The sequence below is a fragment of the Bufo gargarizans genome, chromosome 6 (assembly GCF_014858855.1).
Source record: "Bufo gargarizans isolate SCDJY-AF-19 chromosome 6, ASM1485885v1, whole genome shotgun sequence".
Lineage (NCBI taxonomy): Eukaryota > Metazoa > Chordata > Amphibia > Anura > Bufonidae > Bufo > Bufo gargarizans.
Window position 1 is genome coordinate 223,145,255 of NC_058085.1, and position 17,577 is coordinate 223,162,831.

Here is a 17,577-nt window from a genome sequence, read left to right on the forward strand (position 1 = left end):
CAATGTAACAAAAAAATTAAATTCTATATTTGTTTCTACGTTCGCTATTTAGTTTTGTGGAACACCTAAAGGGTTAACATAGTTTGTAAAGTAACTTTTGAATACCTTGAGGGGTGTAGTTTCTTAGGTGGGGTCACTTTTTTGGAGTTTCTAGTCTAGGCTACATTAGGGGGGGCTTCTAATGGGACATGGTGTAAAAAAAAAAAACTGTCCATCAAAATCTGCCTTCCAGAAACCGTATGGAGTTCCCTTCGTTCTATGCCCTGCCGTGCGGCTATATAGCCATTTACGACCACATATGGGGTGTTTCTGCAAACTACAGAATCGGGGCAATAAATATTTAGTTTTGTTTGGCTGTTAACCCTTGCTTTATTACCGGCAAAATGGATTCAAATTGAAGTTTTGCCCAAAAATGGGTGTTTTGGCACAGTTTTTATTTTATATTTTTAACACCGTTCATCCGAGGCGTTTGGTCAAAAGTTATTTTTATAGCGACGACTTTTACGCACGCGTCGATGCCCAATATGTATGGCTCTCAGACTTTGGAGACACTAAGCAGGCATCCTAAAACTGCGGCCCTCCAGATGTTGTAAAACTACAATTCCCACCATGCCCTGCTGATGGCTGTAGGTTGTCTGGGCATGCTGGGAGTTATAGTTTTACAACATCTGGAGGGCCGCAGTTTGAAGATGCCTGCACTAAAACTAATATTTTTGGGGGAAAGAAAAATTGTTTCCGTGTCTCCAAAGTCTGAGAGCCATAGTGTTTTATGTTCTCTAGTGGACTGTTGGGGATTATAAAAAATTTGTACTCCGTGGAAGTATGATACTCCCTGAAGCAATCGATAACGCAGAGGCCCGGATGATCGGGGCACGTGTCACATTGAGTAGTGGTGTCCTTCCGTATCCCCCTCTTGTGACACACTCTGCACTTTTTTTTGGTTCGTCCCTTCTTTCCAGTATGGGGGACCACACCTGGAAAGTGTTGGCCAGGGACGATCCGGGCGCCTCCAGTTCCCGAGGTACTCCGGCCTACTCTTTCCCGGTCTGAAAATATCAGGTCCTTGAGTACTGCCTCATAGAACTGGAGGAATGTCCCTGTGCTGCTAGCGCTTCGGGATAGTACAAAAGAGTTGTACATGGCAACCTGCACCAAGTAGACCGCAACTTTTTAGTACCATGCCCGGGTTTTGCGCATGGCGTTATATGGCTTGAGGACTTGATCAGAGAGATCAACTCCTCCCATATACCGATTGTAGTCGACGATACAATCGGGCTTGAGGACCGTTGCCGCGGTACCTCGCACAGAGACTGTGGTGGTGCTGTTACCGTGGATTGTGGACAGCATAAGGACATCCCTCTTGTCCTTATACCTGACCAGTAACAGGTTTCCACTGGTAAGTGCACGGGTCTTACCCCTGGGGATAGGTACCTGGAGGGGGTAGGCAGGGAGACCGCGTTGATTTTTCCGCACGGTCCCACAAGCGAACGTGGATCTGGCGGCAAGGGACCTGAACAAGGGAATGCTGGTATAAAAGGTATCCACGTACAAGTGGTAACCATTATCCAGCAGTGGGTACATAAGGTCCCACACGAGTTTCCCGCTAACACCCAGAGTGGGGGGACATTCTGGGGGTTGAATACGGGAATCTCGCCCCTCGTACACCCTGAGGTACTCTCACAAATTTTGTATAGCTTCACGTAATACCTCGCCCCCTTTGTAGGAATATATTGGCGGAAACTGAGTCTCCCCTTGAACGCAACGAGAGACTCATCAACCGCGACCTCCCTTCCAGGTACGTAGGCCTCCATGAATTTGGCCACAAAGTGATCGATGACCGGCCGTATCTTATACAGCCGGTCATAGGCAGGATCACCTCGGGGTGGACATGCTGCATTATCGGAATAATGCAGACATTTCCGGATGGCCTCAAACCGGGAGCGTGTCATGACCATACTGTACAGTGGGGTCTGGTACAGGACGTCTCCACTCCAGTATTGCCTGACACTGGGTTTTTGGACTAGACCCATATGCAGCACGAGGCCCCAAAATGTCCTCATTTCGGCTGCACTGACCGGCGTCCAGCCACCGGGTCTAGCCAAAAATGAGCCTGGGTTTTGAGCGATGAACTGTTGGGCGTACAGATTCGTCTGATCCACCATCAAATTCACCAGTGGGTTACTGAAAAAAAAAACTAAAATAGTCTATTTCAGTAAACCCCACTGTGGGAATCTGGATTCCAGGATTGCCAGCAAAATCCGGACTCTCAGGCTCAAAGTCCACTGGTGGCAGGGGGGGGGGGGGGTGGTGGTCTGGGGTCTGATAGATGGATAGATGGAAGTTTTGAATAAAAGTACTTTTTCTTTTTTTTTTCCTAACTTACTTTTCCCTTCTTTCCCTGCCTAACGGTGCCTCTCCCTCACTGACCCTAACCTACCTGGGTGGCGATGGGTGCAGGAGGGTGATGGATGGCGATTAGGGGGACACAGGAGCTGGTGCTGGACGATGCTGCCGGGTGCTCGTGCAGAACAGGAAGAGGAGGGGAGAGAGAGGAACGCAAGAAGTTTGAATCTCGCGCCTCTCTCCCCTGCACCAATCAGCACCCTGGACAGCAGTGTTCAGCACCAGGGCCAGCACTGCCTCTTCAAATCTTCGTACTGCGATTGGTGGTGTATAATTACGCCACCGATCGCAGTTTTTTTCCGGTTCATCGGGTCACAGGACACCCGAATGGACCGGAAACGCAGAAAACTGCAGGTCTGAATTGACCTGCGGTTTTCTGTGATCGCCGATACGGGGTCGGTCAAATGACCCCCCCCCCACGTTGTTACGGGATGCCGGCTGAATGATTTCAGCCGGCATCCCGTTCCGATTAACCCCCGCGACGCCGGAATCCCGATTTTACGTTAGGACGTACCGGTACGTCCTGTGTCCTTAAGGACTCGGGAAATAGGGCGTACCGGTACGTCCTGTGTCCTTAAGGGGTTAAAGATCTCAAAAACGGGAAAAGCCCAGGACTGGATGGTCTGAAACCATGCTTCTATAAGATGTTATGCGAGGAATTATCCCTACTTATCTTGCAAACTTTCCACTCAATATCGGCAGATTGCCCCTTCCCGCGTCAAACCCTTCAGGCCTGAATTATGGTGATCCCGAAACCAGATAAAGATCCCTCCTCATGTCTAAACTACCGGCCAATTTCCCTATTGCATGTAGACCTGAAACTCTACGCCAAATTATTAGCCCTAAGACTACAGCCACACATTCCTAACTGTATCCGTAGGGAACAAGTGGGCTTCGTTCCAGGTAGGGAAGCATGAGATAATACCCTTAAGTCTATAGGTATTATTGCTGGATCTTGGTTGACAAAGACGCCATTATGCCTCCTCACAGTTGACGCAGAGAAGGTGTTTGATAGGTTCAGCTGGCAGTTTCTGGCAAAAACACTGGAGTGTGTGGGACTGGGAAGTAGGATGATTAGAAGGACACTGGCGCTTTATGTCTCTCCCTCAGCGCAGGTCCGAGTGAATGGCCTTTTATCTGACCCCTTTACTATTCAGAATGGGACACGTCAGGGATGTCCCCTTTCCCCATTTTTGTACATCCTGGTGATGGAGTCTCTAGCCAATGCTATTAGAAGCAATTCATCTATCAAGGGCATACAGATTGGGAAAATGGAACACAAGTTATCGCTATTTGCAGACAATCTCCTACTATACCTTTCCTCTCCAAGATTAGGGCTACCCTCAGTCCTCCACGAATTTGAACTTTTTGGGCGCCTTAGTAACTTCAAAATTTGTAACCAGAAGTCAGAAATATTAAATATTTATTTACCTCATAGTGAAGCTATACATATTAGAGACACATTCTCATTCCACTGGGCCTCGCAATACATCAGGACTTGTTTACCGGCGAACCCTGCCCATCTTTTAAGAACTTAACTTTAAACCGATGCTCGGATCTATTGAATCACTCCTTCAGAGATGGTCTTCCCTTCACATCTCATGGTTTGGTAAAATCAATGCCCTTAAGATGGACATTTTGCCCAAACTCCTGTACCTTTTTCAAACTATCCCCTGTGATATCCCCCAGACATTTTTTACCCGGCTTCGTAAGATGGCTTCTCAATTTATTTGGAGTGGCCCTAGGGCGAGGCTAAGCTATGGTGTCCTGTCACGCCTGAAAGTTAGGGGAGGAACAGGACTTCCTAATTTCCTTTCATATTACAGGGCATCGGTTGCGAGCTGCATCCTAGATCTCTTCCACAATCGTACTACGAAACTGTGGGTAGAGATTGAACATGAACTGGATCCACATTTAGCAACGGGTATTTTCTGGTTACCGCTTTCTCTCCAACGGAGATTATCCCAAACACCACTCTCACCACTTTTGTTAACACTAGAAAAATCATGGAGTATGTTTGCAACTAAACTTAGGCTAATTTCAACACCAGGACCGCTAACGGTCCTATCGAAACACCCATATCTGCCCGATGGCATCAAAAGCCTCCCATCTTTTAGGGATCACAGTTTAGCCCCGATTAGGATCCGAGTGTCACGGACGGTGTACAGGAAACAAGGCAAAGCAACAAGTATAAATGACTCGCTGGATCCCAAAACTAAGGAACCAAGGGAGACCCCTGCAGAAGACCTGGCACTTTCCCTGGCTGCTCAGCCTATGCAAAGATCCGAATGGTGGAGGTTTGCATATCCACGAACCTTGACTATAAAGCCCTGAGCACCCTACAATAGTGAGGGGACACGACCATCAGCTCCCTACACAAGATACGGAGGGAGTCAGGGTCACCTGGGATCCAGCAAACAGAAAATAACAGATAAAGGTACAATACTTAGCTTTGAAGCAAACAGGAGGACAGAGTCAGTGAGCACACACACTCCAGGAAGTAGTATAAGCCACCCAGAAAAGCCTTCTGGGGAAGAATTTAAAGGGAAGCAATTAGTCCAACACATGACAGCTGAGAGAGGCTAACAAGAGTAGGAGCTGAATACCACAACACAGAAACTCAAGGAGGAGGCTCTGAAAGGCCTCTGTCAGAGCTTCTCAGCTGTCTGGTTGTGACAGTACCCCTCCCTCTACGAGTGGACTCCGGACACTCAGAACCCACCTTCTCAGGATGGGACCTATGGAAAGCCCTGATGAGACGAGAGGCTTTAATGTCCGTCACTGGGACCCACATCCTCTCCTCAGGACCATACCCCTCCCAGTGAACAAGGTACTGAAGAGAACCGCGGACAAGGCGAGAATCCACAATCCTAGAGACCTGAAATTCAAGATTCCCATCAACCATAATCGGAGGAGGAGGCAAAGGCGAGGGTACAATGGGTTGAACATAAGGTTTCAATAAGGACTTATGAAAAACATTATGGATCTTCCAAGTCTGAGGAAGATCAAGACGGTATGCAACAGGATTGATGACAGACAGGATTTTGTAAGGCCCAATAAACCTAGGACCCAACTTCCAGGAGGGAACCTTCAATTTGATATTCTTGGTAGACAACCACACCAGATCACCAACACTCAGGTCCGGACCAAGCACACGTCTCTTATCAGCCACACGCTTATATCTCTCACTCATGCTCTTTAGATTATCTTGAATCTTTAGCCAAATAGATGAAAAAGACGAGGAGAATCTGTCCTCATCAGGTAAACCAGAAGACCCCTCTCCCGAGAAAGTCCCAAACTGTGGATGAAACCCATATGCACCAAAAAATGGTGACTTATCAGAGGACTCCTGACGACGGTTATTTAAAGCAAACTCAGCAAGGGACAAAAAAGAACACCAATCCTCTTGATTCTCCGCCACAAAACAACGCAGATATGTCTCCAGATTCTGATTGACGCGCTCTGTCTGGCCATTCGACTGCGGGTGGAAAGCAGAAGAGAATGACAACCGAACCCCCAAGCGAGAACAGAAAGCCTTCCAGAATCTGGAAACAAACTGCGTGCCCCTATCAGAGACTATGTCTGAAGGAATACCGTGCAATTTGACAATGTGATCAACAAATGCCTGCGCCAGCGTCTTAGCATTGGGCAAACCAGGAAAAGGGATGAAATGCACCATTTTGCTAAAACGGTCCACCACCACCAGAATCACAGTCTTCCCCGAGGAACGAGGCAGGTCCGTTATGAAGTCCATGGACAGATGTGTCCAAGGACGGGAAGGAATGGGTAAGGGAAGGAGAGGACCTGATGGCCGTGAATGAGGGACTTTGGCACGAGCGCAAGTCTCGCAGGCTGCCACAAAACCCTCAACCGACTTACGAAGTGCAGGCCACCAGAATCTCCGAGCGATGAGATCCAGTGTGGCTCTTACCCCCGGGTGCCCAGCAAGGACCGTATCGTGGTGTTCTTGAAAAATTTTGTGTCTTAAAGCGAGAGGCACAAACAACCTCCCAGGAGGACAAAGATCAGGAGCCTCTGACTGGGCTGCCTGCACCTCTGCCTCCAATTCAGGAAAAAGAGCAGAGACCACCACACCTTCAGCCAAAATGGGACCCGGGTCTTCAAAATTCCCGCCTCCCGGAAAACAACGTGACAGGGCATCTGCCTTCACATTCTTAACTCCAGGGCGGAACGTGACAACAAAATTAAACCTAGAAAAGAACAACGACCATCTGGCCTGTCTCGGGTTCAGACGCTTGGCTGACTCCAAGTAGGCCAGATTTTTATGGTCAGTAAATACGGTAATAGGGTGTCTGGCTCCCTCTAGCCAATGGCGCCATTCCTCAAAAGCCAACTTGATGGCCAACAATTCCCTATCTCCCACATCGTAATTTCTCTCTGCGGAGGAGAGTTTTCTTGAGAAAAAGGCACACGGTCGCCAATTGGCAGGAGAGGAACCCTGAGACAAGACCGCCCCCACACCCACCTCAGAAGCATCAACCTCAACTATGAAGGGTAAAGAAACATCAGGTTGCACCAAGATGGGAGCGGAAGCAAAACTCTCCTTGATATCAGAAAAAGCCTTACGCGCCTCTACTGACCAAGAAGAAAAATCTACCCCCTTTCTGGTCATATCAGTGAGTGGTTTAACAATAGAAGAATAATTCAAAATGAACTTCCTGTAATAATTGGCAAAACCCCAAAAACGCATCAGCGCCTTTTGATTCTCAGGAAGCTCCCACTCAAGCACAGCGCGGACCTTCTCGGGGTCCATGCGAAAACCAGAAGCGGAGAGAAGAAACCCCAGAAATTGAATTTCTGGAACCGCAAACACACATTTTTCCAGTTTCGCATATAATTTATTCTCCCGCAGGATGAGCAAGACCTGACGTAAATGTTCCTTATGGGTTTTGAAATCGGGAGAAAAAATCAAAATGTCATCCAAATACACCAATACAAATTTTCCCATCAAATGATAAAAAATGCTGTTCACGAAATGCTGAAAAACGTCTGGGGCATTCATCAAACCAAAAGGCATAACCAAGTTTTCAAAATGGCCCTCAGGGGTATTGAAGGCCGTCTTCCATTCGTCCCCTTCTCTGACCCTGACCAGGTTGTACGCCCCTCTTAAATCTAATTTGGAAAAGACTTTAGCCCCAACAACCTGGTCAAATAGGTCCGGGATCAGAGGAAGCGGATAAGGGTCACGAACTGTGATACTGTTCAGCTCCCTGAAATCCAGACAAGGTCTCAAAGAACCATCTTTTTTCTTAACAAAGAAAAAACCAGCGGCAACAGGTGACTTCGAGGGTCGTATGTGTCCCTTTCTCAGACTCTCAGAGATATAAGCACGCATAGCAATCCTCTCAGGTTGGGAAAGATTGTATAAACGAGATTTAGGCAGCTTGGCGCCTGGGATGAGATTAATAGGGCAATCGTACTCCCTGTGCGGGGGCAAATCCTGAACTCCACTCTCAGAGAAGACATACGAAAATTCAGAGAGAAAAGATGGTACAGTCTTAGTAGCAACCTCAGAAACAGATGTCATGAGGCAATTCTCTCTGCAAAAGTCACTCCAACCATTTATTTGCCTCGCTTGCCAATCAATGGTGGGGTTATGCTTAGTCAGCCAGGGCAGCCCCAACACCAGAGGGGTGGGTAAACCGCTAAGGACGAAACATGACACATCCTCAACATGAGCATCACTCACAATTAAATGGATATTGTGAACTATGCCCTTTAATGATTTTTGAGAAAGTGGAGCGGAATCGATAGCAAAAACAGGAATATCCTTTCCCAAAGTGCGCACCTGGAAACCATGAGTTATCGCAAATTGATTATCAATGAGATTAACCGCTGCTCCACTATCCACAAAAATCTCACAAAAAATGTTCCTGCTCTCCAGCGCCACCCTAGCCGGCAGGACAAAACGGGAACTACAAGCAAATGGAAAACCTTCAATTTCCGCCTCAACCCTGCCAATAGTAACAGACGGAACATTTTTAAAAGATTTTTTCCTGTTAGTTTCTTTATTACTCCCAGAAAACTGCCTGAATCTCCTAGAGGGACAAATATTTGCCAAATGATTTATACCTCCACAACAAAAACAAACCCTCCCATGCGGGCTGAATCTTCTATTGTCAGAAGCAATCAACCCCAGCTGCATGGGCTCCTGCTCAGAAGGGGCTGACGGCGACTGTGACCCCTGCGCACAGAACGGGACCGCTGCACTGTCCTGGGACTGAGTATGACAGGAAGGGGACATCTCTCCCCTCTCTCTAAGACGCCTGTCAATACGAACAGTCTGAGACATAGCAGAGTCCAAAGAAATAGGCCTCTCATGAAAGGCAAATGCATCTTTCAATCCCTCTGAAAGACCATGGCAAAATTGACTTCGGAGCGCAGCATCATTCCAACCAGTATCAACTGCCCATCTCCGAAATTCTGAGCAGTATATTTCTGCGGATTGTTTACCCTGGCATAATAGACGTAGTTTAGACTCAGCCAGAGCAATACGATCCGGATCATCATATATCTGACCCAGGGCTAAAAAGAATTCATCCACTGAATGGAGAGGCCGTGCCCCCTCCGGCAGCGAAAAGGCCCAGGACTGAGCGTTACCTCTGAGCAGCGATATAATGATCCCCACCCTCCGTTCCTCATCACCAGAGGAGTGGGGAAGAAGGCGAAAATGGAGTTTGCAAGCCTCTCTAAAACGCACAAAATTCTCACTACCCCCGGAGAACGTATCCGGGAGCGAGATCTTAGGCTCAGAACAAACTCCATGAACGCAAGCTGAACCGGTCACTTGAAGCTGAGAAAAAGTCTTACGGAGGTCAGCTACCTCCAATGAAAGACCCTGAAGGCGTTCAGCCAAAAGTGAAACCGGATCCATGCTTGAGACGGTTATGGGGCGGCTTATAATGTCACGGACGGTGTACAGGAAACAAGGCAAAGCAACAAGTATAAACGACTCGCTGGATCCCAAAACTAAGGAACCAAGGGAGACCCCTGCAGAAGACCTGGCACTTTCCCTGGCTGCTCAGCCTATGCAAAGATCCGAATGGTGGAGGTTTGCATATCCACGAACCTTGACTATAAAGCCCTGAGCACCCTACAATAGTGAGGGGACACGACCACCAGCTCCCTACACAAGATACGGAGGGAGTCAGGGTCACCTGGGATCCAGCAAACAGAAAATAACAGATAAAGGTACAATACTTAGCTTTGAAGCAAACAGGAGGACAGAGTCAGTGAGCACACACACTCCAGGAAGTAGTATAAGCCGCCCAGAAAAGCCTTCTGGGGAAGAATTTAAAGGGAAGCAATTAGTCCAACACATGACAGCTGAGAGAGGCTAACGAGAGGAGGAGCTGAATACCACAACACAGAAACTCAAGGAGGAGGCTCTGAAAGGCCTCTGTCAGAGCTTCTCAGCTGTCTGGTTGTGACACCGAGACCTATACAATGAACGAGGCCTACTCCCCCTCAATGAACTTCTACACCACTTACCCAACCCGGCAGGACGCTGGTTCCAATACTTTCAACTTTGTAACTTTCTCAACTCCCTGGCTCCTGGTTCGCAGTTATTGGCTCCTTTAACTGATTTTGAGAGATTATGTACTGCAGACTCTGGGCAGAGACACGCTGTATCACTGGTTTACAACCTGTTGGGCACTGGTGAGGTTGGAGATGGGGCTGCCAACGCTCAGGGGAATACTCCTGGTTTCATCCTGGCGTGGGAGAAGGATTTGGAGATTTCCCTGACTAAGGAACAGTCGGTAAGAGCACTTTTGCTTACACACAAATCCTCCGTATCAAGTCAAATTCAGGAACTTAATTATAAGATTTTGACTCGCTGGTATAGGACACCGGTAAAGATCCACCAATTCTTCCCCTCGGCCCCCAATACCTGTTGGCGGTGCATGACGGAAGTAGGCTCCGTGATCCACATATGGTGGGACTGCACAGGAGTGGCACCTCTATGGCAGGATGTATTCGCCTTTATACAACAATCTGTACTGGTCTCATATATCACCCTCTCCTCTAATTACTGTCTATATTCCCGGGTCGATTCCAACAAGTGAAAAGAGGAGCACTCAGAACTTTTATTCATTCCATGAGGCAGATAATCCCCCATAAGTGGAAGTCGACTGATGGCTTGCAGAGAGTAACCTGGGTAACTGCACTTGATGCTCTTGTCCACATGGAGGAGTTGAGTGCAGAGCCCCATAATCAGAGGTCTATATTTACACAAACCTGGGAACCTTGGTTCCAATTTTAGGAATCAGCGCAGTTTTCGGCTTGGTTGACCAGTGGTATTATTGTCTCTCCAGATGCATAGAATTCCATTGTCACCTTCTGGACACTCCCCCTTTTCCTCCCTTCCTCCTCCCCCTTTTATCTTTACCCTTCATATGTCTCGTCCCAGTCTTTTCCCCTGTCTGTATTTGTTGACTCAATGTTGCTTATATGGTATCTTTCTGATACCCTCTCCTAGACATTATTTTAGATGTATTTTGTATTTGTGTACAACCTATATGATGGTACCTCTACAATTATCCCTCTTTCAATAAAACTAATTGAACCATAAAAGTAGTAAACCATAAACATAAATGTGCATATTATCTCTGCAATAGTACCAACCCACGGAATAAAGGTAACATCATTTTTGCAGCTCAATGAACGATGTAAAAGTGATAGCAACCGTAAAAAAATGATTATACCCTGATGTACAGTTTACATATGCCCCTAAATTATAAATTGAAACACCAATAAATCCCCAAACAAGACTACTAATTCATATTATATGGAGGTGTAGCTACCATAGTAGGGTCATATCTCAGAGTCCCGCTGTGCTCGTTTGTCAAAGGCTGTGTAAAAGTAGCATGGTGCCTGTAAGACAATTCATCAAAAAAATTTCATCCAAGCGAGGCGGAGATGTCTGTGTCTTTTCTATGCAATGCGGCAAAGGTCTAAAAAAAAAAATACTTTTATTCAACAGGCCATGCTATGTAAACGATAATCTTGAAGTCAAGGGGGCAGCAGCTTTCTCGCCTGAAGTCCAGCATGCCCCGCTCCCTTTTCCTCCCCTTAGTGTTTGATGCTACTCGACGCATGAATGTAGTCTTGCACATGCGCCGTGTCCCTGCAATACCGGCGCCTGCGCTGTGCCTGTTCCACTCCACTCCGCTATGAGCTCAATGCTCAGGCACACGAGAGTCTGGGCATGCGCAAGACTACATTCAAGCAACCGGCAGTGAAGGAATCGGGCATCCTATCAATCAAACGCTAGGTAAAGGGGGTGGGGCGTGCTGGACTTCTGGCGAGAAAGCCGCTGCCCCTTTGACTTCAAAACTATCGTTTACATAGCGTGGCCTGTTGAATAAAAGTCTTTTTTAGACCTTTGCCGCATTGCACAGAAAAAACACAGACCCCTTTATAATCGTGCTACAGGCTGCAATAAGGTACTGATGGCAGTTTAATATGCATTTTCTAGGTGACAGGTTCCCTTTAATGCAATAAACTAGACCCATTCTTCATCATTCAGGAGCCGGAGGGATTCCTGGTGGTAGTGGTCATAGCCCATTACCACAATCCCCCTTCTTTTGTCTGCTGGCCCAATAAATAAAAAATGGCCCAGACCTGCCTGACCCTGGGTAGGAATGATGCACTGAAAAAATAAATATAACACATAAACAACCTACAACAACCCCACAAAAATAGCAAACATTAACCCCTTAAGGACGCAGGGCGTACCGGTACGCCCTATTTCCCGAGTCCTTAAGGACTCAGGGTGTACCGGTACGTCATAACTTTAAATGCAGATTCCGGCGCCCCAGGGGTTAATTTGAACAGGATGCCGGCTAAAATCATTCAGCCGGCATCCTGTCACAACGACAGGGGGGTCATGTAACCCCCCCGTGTCGGTGATCGCAGCAAACCGCAGGTCAATTCAGACCTGCGGTTTGCTGCGCCTTTTGCTGTTTTGAGTGCCTAAATTAGAGATTTTTCACCCCCCCCCTGCACCCATGCACGATTTTATGCCGGCGAGTGGTGCCGGGGGGGGGGAATCGCGATCCCCCGCCCGCCTCCCCTTGAAAATTCGTTGGCTTCTAATGGGTTATACCAGGGTGCCAGCACATTGCTGACACCCTGGTATAAACGGCTGACATCTGCGCAGGACCGTACGGACCGCTGTATGGAAAAGGTTAACTGTCATCGGTCAGGGAGCTCCCTCCCTCTCCATCGGGGGGCTGCTGTGCCTTTGCAGCCCCCCGATGGAGAGGGAGAGAGCCCCCCGACAGCCCCCCTCAGCCCTGTGCTTACCCTTCGCCGTCTGCGAAGTTGTGGCAGACGGGGAAGGTTCCCATGGCAACAGGACGCCTGCTCAGGCGTCCTGCTGCCCATGGTGCTGAACAGATCTATGCTAAAAGCATAGATCTGTTCAGTGTAAGTAAAATACAGTACAGAACCCTATATAGGGTTCTGTACTGTATTATACAGACATCAGACCCACTGGATCTTCAAGAACCAAGTGCGTCTGGGTAAAAAAAATGTGAAAAAAGTTAAGATAAAATAAAAAACATTTATCACTGAATAAAAAAATAAAATAAATACACTACACATATTAGGTATCGCCGCGCCCGTAACGACCTGATCTATAAAACGGTCATATTACTTTCCCCGCACGGTGAACGCCATAAAAATAAAAAAATAAAAACTATGAGAAAAAAATTGACTTATCCAGGCCATCCAGCGCACGCCTATACTCTCCTTGCCTTCAGACCCCGCTGAAGAAGGTCGCACAGACCGAAACGTTCGGGATATTTTTCTATCTGATATGGCATAAATACTATATGTAGATGAATTTGCACTGGATGTATACCAAACAGCATTCTGTTTATTAAGAATTAAATGAGATTACTTATCTTGCATCAACTTTTGGAGTGCCGTGGATTTAACTTATACTGTCTAAACCACTCTCACAGGCACCCACACTGGATCCAAGGTGTGCAGAGTACACAATTATTCAATGAAGTACAATATGTGACGAAAAAAACTATCTCAGAATGGCCTGGATAAGTCAAAGTGTTTTAAAGTTATCAGCACTTAAAGTGACACTGGTCGGATTTGCAAAAAATTGCCAAGTCCTTAAGGTGAAATAGGGCTGAGTCCTTAAGGGGTTAAAAGATCAGAGCCCATAAATATTCACCATTCCATATAGACCAAAAAAGCAAACAATAGCACAAATTTCTCTATAAAAATAATGTACATTTTATTCGTACGATAGATCTATTACAAAAGGTTCCACTAAAAAATATGAGAGTGCAACGAAGCAAGATGGAAAACAGATATACAGAAATAGCAAGGGGCAGTGTAACAATTCTAGAGATTACCATATGGCTATACTGATATATCTATATGCCATATATATCCACACAGCTCATACCAGTTATAACATACTGATGGAAGTAGTGTCTAAATAGTAGATGAGTACTACTGATGCTGCTTATTGCATCTAGAAAAATAGTATGCACATACCCTGTGAGATGGCGAATGCACTGAAGAAACAAGGCCCCAAGTGCAAGCACCTCGACACGCATTTCACCTTCAGGAGGTAATATAGAATAGTAAAAACAGGGTAAATATAGCGTATATACTGTGATAAGATAAACTGTGTCACCTGTGTTTTCACTAATGTGGTCCCAAACCTGTGCACACGCGATGATGATGCATGTACAGCGACACCAGAAGTGGGCGTTCTGCTATGAGGAGCAGCAGCACATGCGCCGAATTGTAAACAAAGGTAACCAGTGGCCGATATTACCTGATAAAAGGGATGTAATTCATATACACAAAAAGATACGTATCCAGTGGCTCAACTACACCCCGGCATTGAACATGTGCACGCACCTCTAGACACAACCAGAGTCAAAATAATCAAATAGTGAATTAATAATAAATAGGCTGGCACACATTATCCAGTGCTGTATGGATAAATAAAAAAAATACAAAAAAACTCCTTGTGATATACTGTATATAAAATTTTTATTTTACCATATTTTTCGCTTTATCAAGACGCACCTAGGTTTTAGAGGAGGAAAATAATATTTTGACCCAAAAGGTGTGCTAAAATATTTAATAAAATAACAATAATAGTTTACACTGTTATGGGGAATCTACGGATGACACACTGTTATAAGTATATTTGGGAGATCTTTGGATGACGCACTGTTACGTGACTATAACCCCCATCATCTTTTAGAATACACCCATATACTGCAGTACATTGGTGTATTCTTAAAGATGAGGGGGGGGGGGGGGGTTATAGTCAGTTAATATTAATACTGTCCAGAGACTGTAATGTAATTGATATGTGTTTATAATGTGACTATAACCCCCCCTCATCCTTAACAATGCACCCATGTACTGCAGTACATGTGTCCATTCTTATGGATGAAGGGGGTTAAAGTCCTATTTAACACACAGTTAATTTTTAGGTCAGCCCCTGAGCTGTCACTTACCAGGGACTTTAGGTGACAGTCCAGAGACTATAATGTAATTGGCCTGTGTTTATATAACCATCCTCATCCATAAGAATGCATCTATTTACTGCAGTACATGGGTGTATTCTTAAGGATAAGGGGGGGTTATAGTCAGTTAATATTAATACTGTCCAGAGACTGTAATGTAATTGATATGTGTTTATAATGTGACTATAACCCCCCCTCATCCTTAACAATGCACCCATGTACTGCAGTACATGTGTCCATTCTTATGGAGGGGGTTAAAGTCCTATTTAACACACAGTTAATTTTTAGGTCAGCCCCTGAGCTGTCAATTTACCAGGGACTTTAGGTGACAGTAGGGAGGAAGTAGTGGCCTCCGTCACCCTGTTCTATCCCCTATTTCACAGCAGTTCCATTGGTGGTGTGTGGCACGGCGCTCATGGCCGGAGGGAGGCTAGTGGGACTTGGGAAAGGGGGGAAGCTTATTACACCACCAATCAGCAGGGCTATGGCCAAAATATGCGGAGTATGACAGCAGAGACAATCACCTCGGGGAAGAGGCGGGGCTACAAAGGATAAGTAGGCGTGTTTTTGGCCAAAGAAAGAAGGGCTGAGAGTGAGTGGGTACACCCGCCCGATCCGCCGATTTTGATGTGACTGAAACCACTTATAACGATTCCGTTTGTGAGTGGTGATTTGGTATATAGTATCAGAAAATGTACCTTACCACCTCTAGGCAGCTGCACTGCGGAGTACACGTATTGTCTGCTGTCTATTCCGGTGTTCTACCTTGGCAGAATGCTATACCCGAAAGTGACGCGGCCGCACCAGAATCAGCTGGAGGAGGGTGTGTGTGGATCTGCGCAAGCCGCGGGAGAAGCACCTACTTCATTTGCATGTGCAAAACCATACACTGCGCGTATGCACTCAGGGACCGCACTCATCTCTGCTATGTGGTGACCCTATTTCCCCAATATCCTGCACTAAGCTTTGTTATGTGGTGACCCCACCACCCCAATTTCCTGCACTCAGCTCTGCTATGTGGTGAGGCTGAACTGCTCCAGATAATATGTCCGCGCGTGCGCACTTAGGGGTAGGTAGATCTGATGGATCATTTTGCATTGAAAAATCTACCTACCCCTGATTGCGCACACGCTGTGTACGGTTTTGCGCATGCAAATGAAGTAGGTGCTTCTCCCACGGCTGTGCAATTACTTTCACGAATCCAGTGGATCTGCGATTCGCGTGCGGCTGTGTCACTTCCGGGTATAGCGTTCTGCCAGGTATAGGAATCTGACAGAACACCGGTCTGACCTGGAGCGCGTCCCACGTGATCGGGAAGTAACCTCGCCGGGTCCTAGAGCAGGTTGTGTTTCTGCTAGTTGGATATAGCAGTGCTCAGGTGGGGTAACTCGATCCTCACTGTTCAATTTTTCGTTGTTCAATCTTTCATATTTGCTTTCATGATCCTGAACATATTGAAATGTAGATTTCTTAAAGCCCCTGATATGCGTGAACTATACTGTATGGATATATATAAAAAAAAAAATGCTAAATAGTAATCTTCTATAGCATATTATCTCCATTTCCATTTTTCACTTTATTTAATTTCCTCTCTTCTCTTTCTTGGCTTATTATGCCTTCAAGCTGTTACGCAATTTGGACTCTTTGCCTATGGTGTTCCTGACTCCAGACTTTCGGTGGTAAGCTTGAATTAAGTCTTTTCTGGTACCAGGAGGGTGAATCAGATTGAACATCAAACACATGTTTTTTTTTTGAGTTTTTATTGATCTTGTGAGACATATATAGTCCTAATCCAATGACATTATGTTTAAGTTAACCAATCTTAGCCAGCTACATATTTCAGTTATCTTATCTTTTACCAGAGTCAAGGCTATATGTGGGCAAAACAAGTTCTTATGAAATAGTTTTCCAAGAACTCTTTACCCCTATTTCTTCCTGTGTACATGATGTACTGATGTATAAATAGTGATGGAATTTATAGCTTATACAAAATAGACTTTGGACTGTAATAGAACCCTTCAATCCCCTCTTAAAAACCATCTCCATATTTCATGTTTTTTTTTTCCATTTTGTTCCTTTCTTGTTTTTTCTTTCAAAATATTTCAGTAAATATTGTTGGTAATCCTCTGGAGACCCAGGTTTTTTTTTAGGTATCTGAATGTATGCAGCTTGTGGTATATCTGGGACTCGCCTACATCTCATAAATGTATTAATTAATGAGGGTATACATTGGATACAGCAACATATAATAATCAAGGAGGCAATTATGATTATAATACTAACAAATAATATTCTTAACCAACTCAAATCCGGCATCCAGTTCAATAACCAGTCCCACCAAGAGGATGAATCAACAGCCGTCTTAATATTATTGGCTATGTCATGTAACGATTGAATATGGGATTGGATTGATCTGGAATGGTCAGATAAATTAAAGCAACACATTCCTTTAAAATCCTGACACCCTACATTATGTTTCGGCAACAAATAATCTAGAGCAAATCTCTTTTCCAGCACTGCTCCTCGTAGTCCTTGTAGATCTAGTATGTATGTAGAATAGTATGTCTGATAAGGCGATAGAGGTATGATTCAGAAATTTGGCCCGGTCACATGCAATAGGATTTTTTGTACGAGTATT

The 17,577-nt window shown here is 45.7% G+C and overlaps 1 protein-coding gene across 3 annotated transcripts in view; it reads left to right on the forward strand.

The window, feature by feature from the left end:
* ZNF511 (zinc finger protein 511) overlaps positions 1–17,577 on the forward strand; it is a 291,268-nt gene that overhangs the window by 177,515 nt on the left and 96,176 nt on the right. The window contains exon 6 of one of the 3 annotated variants that reach the window (XR_006390510.1): positions 16,563–16,618. The exons of the other annotated variants lie outside the window; for them this stretch is intronic. The gene's annotated coding sequence lies outside the window, so the exon portion shown is untranslated. The remainder of the gene's footprint in view (positions 1–16,562; positions 16,619–17,577) is intronic. 3 annotated transcript variants of the gene reach the window in all.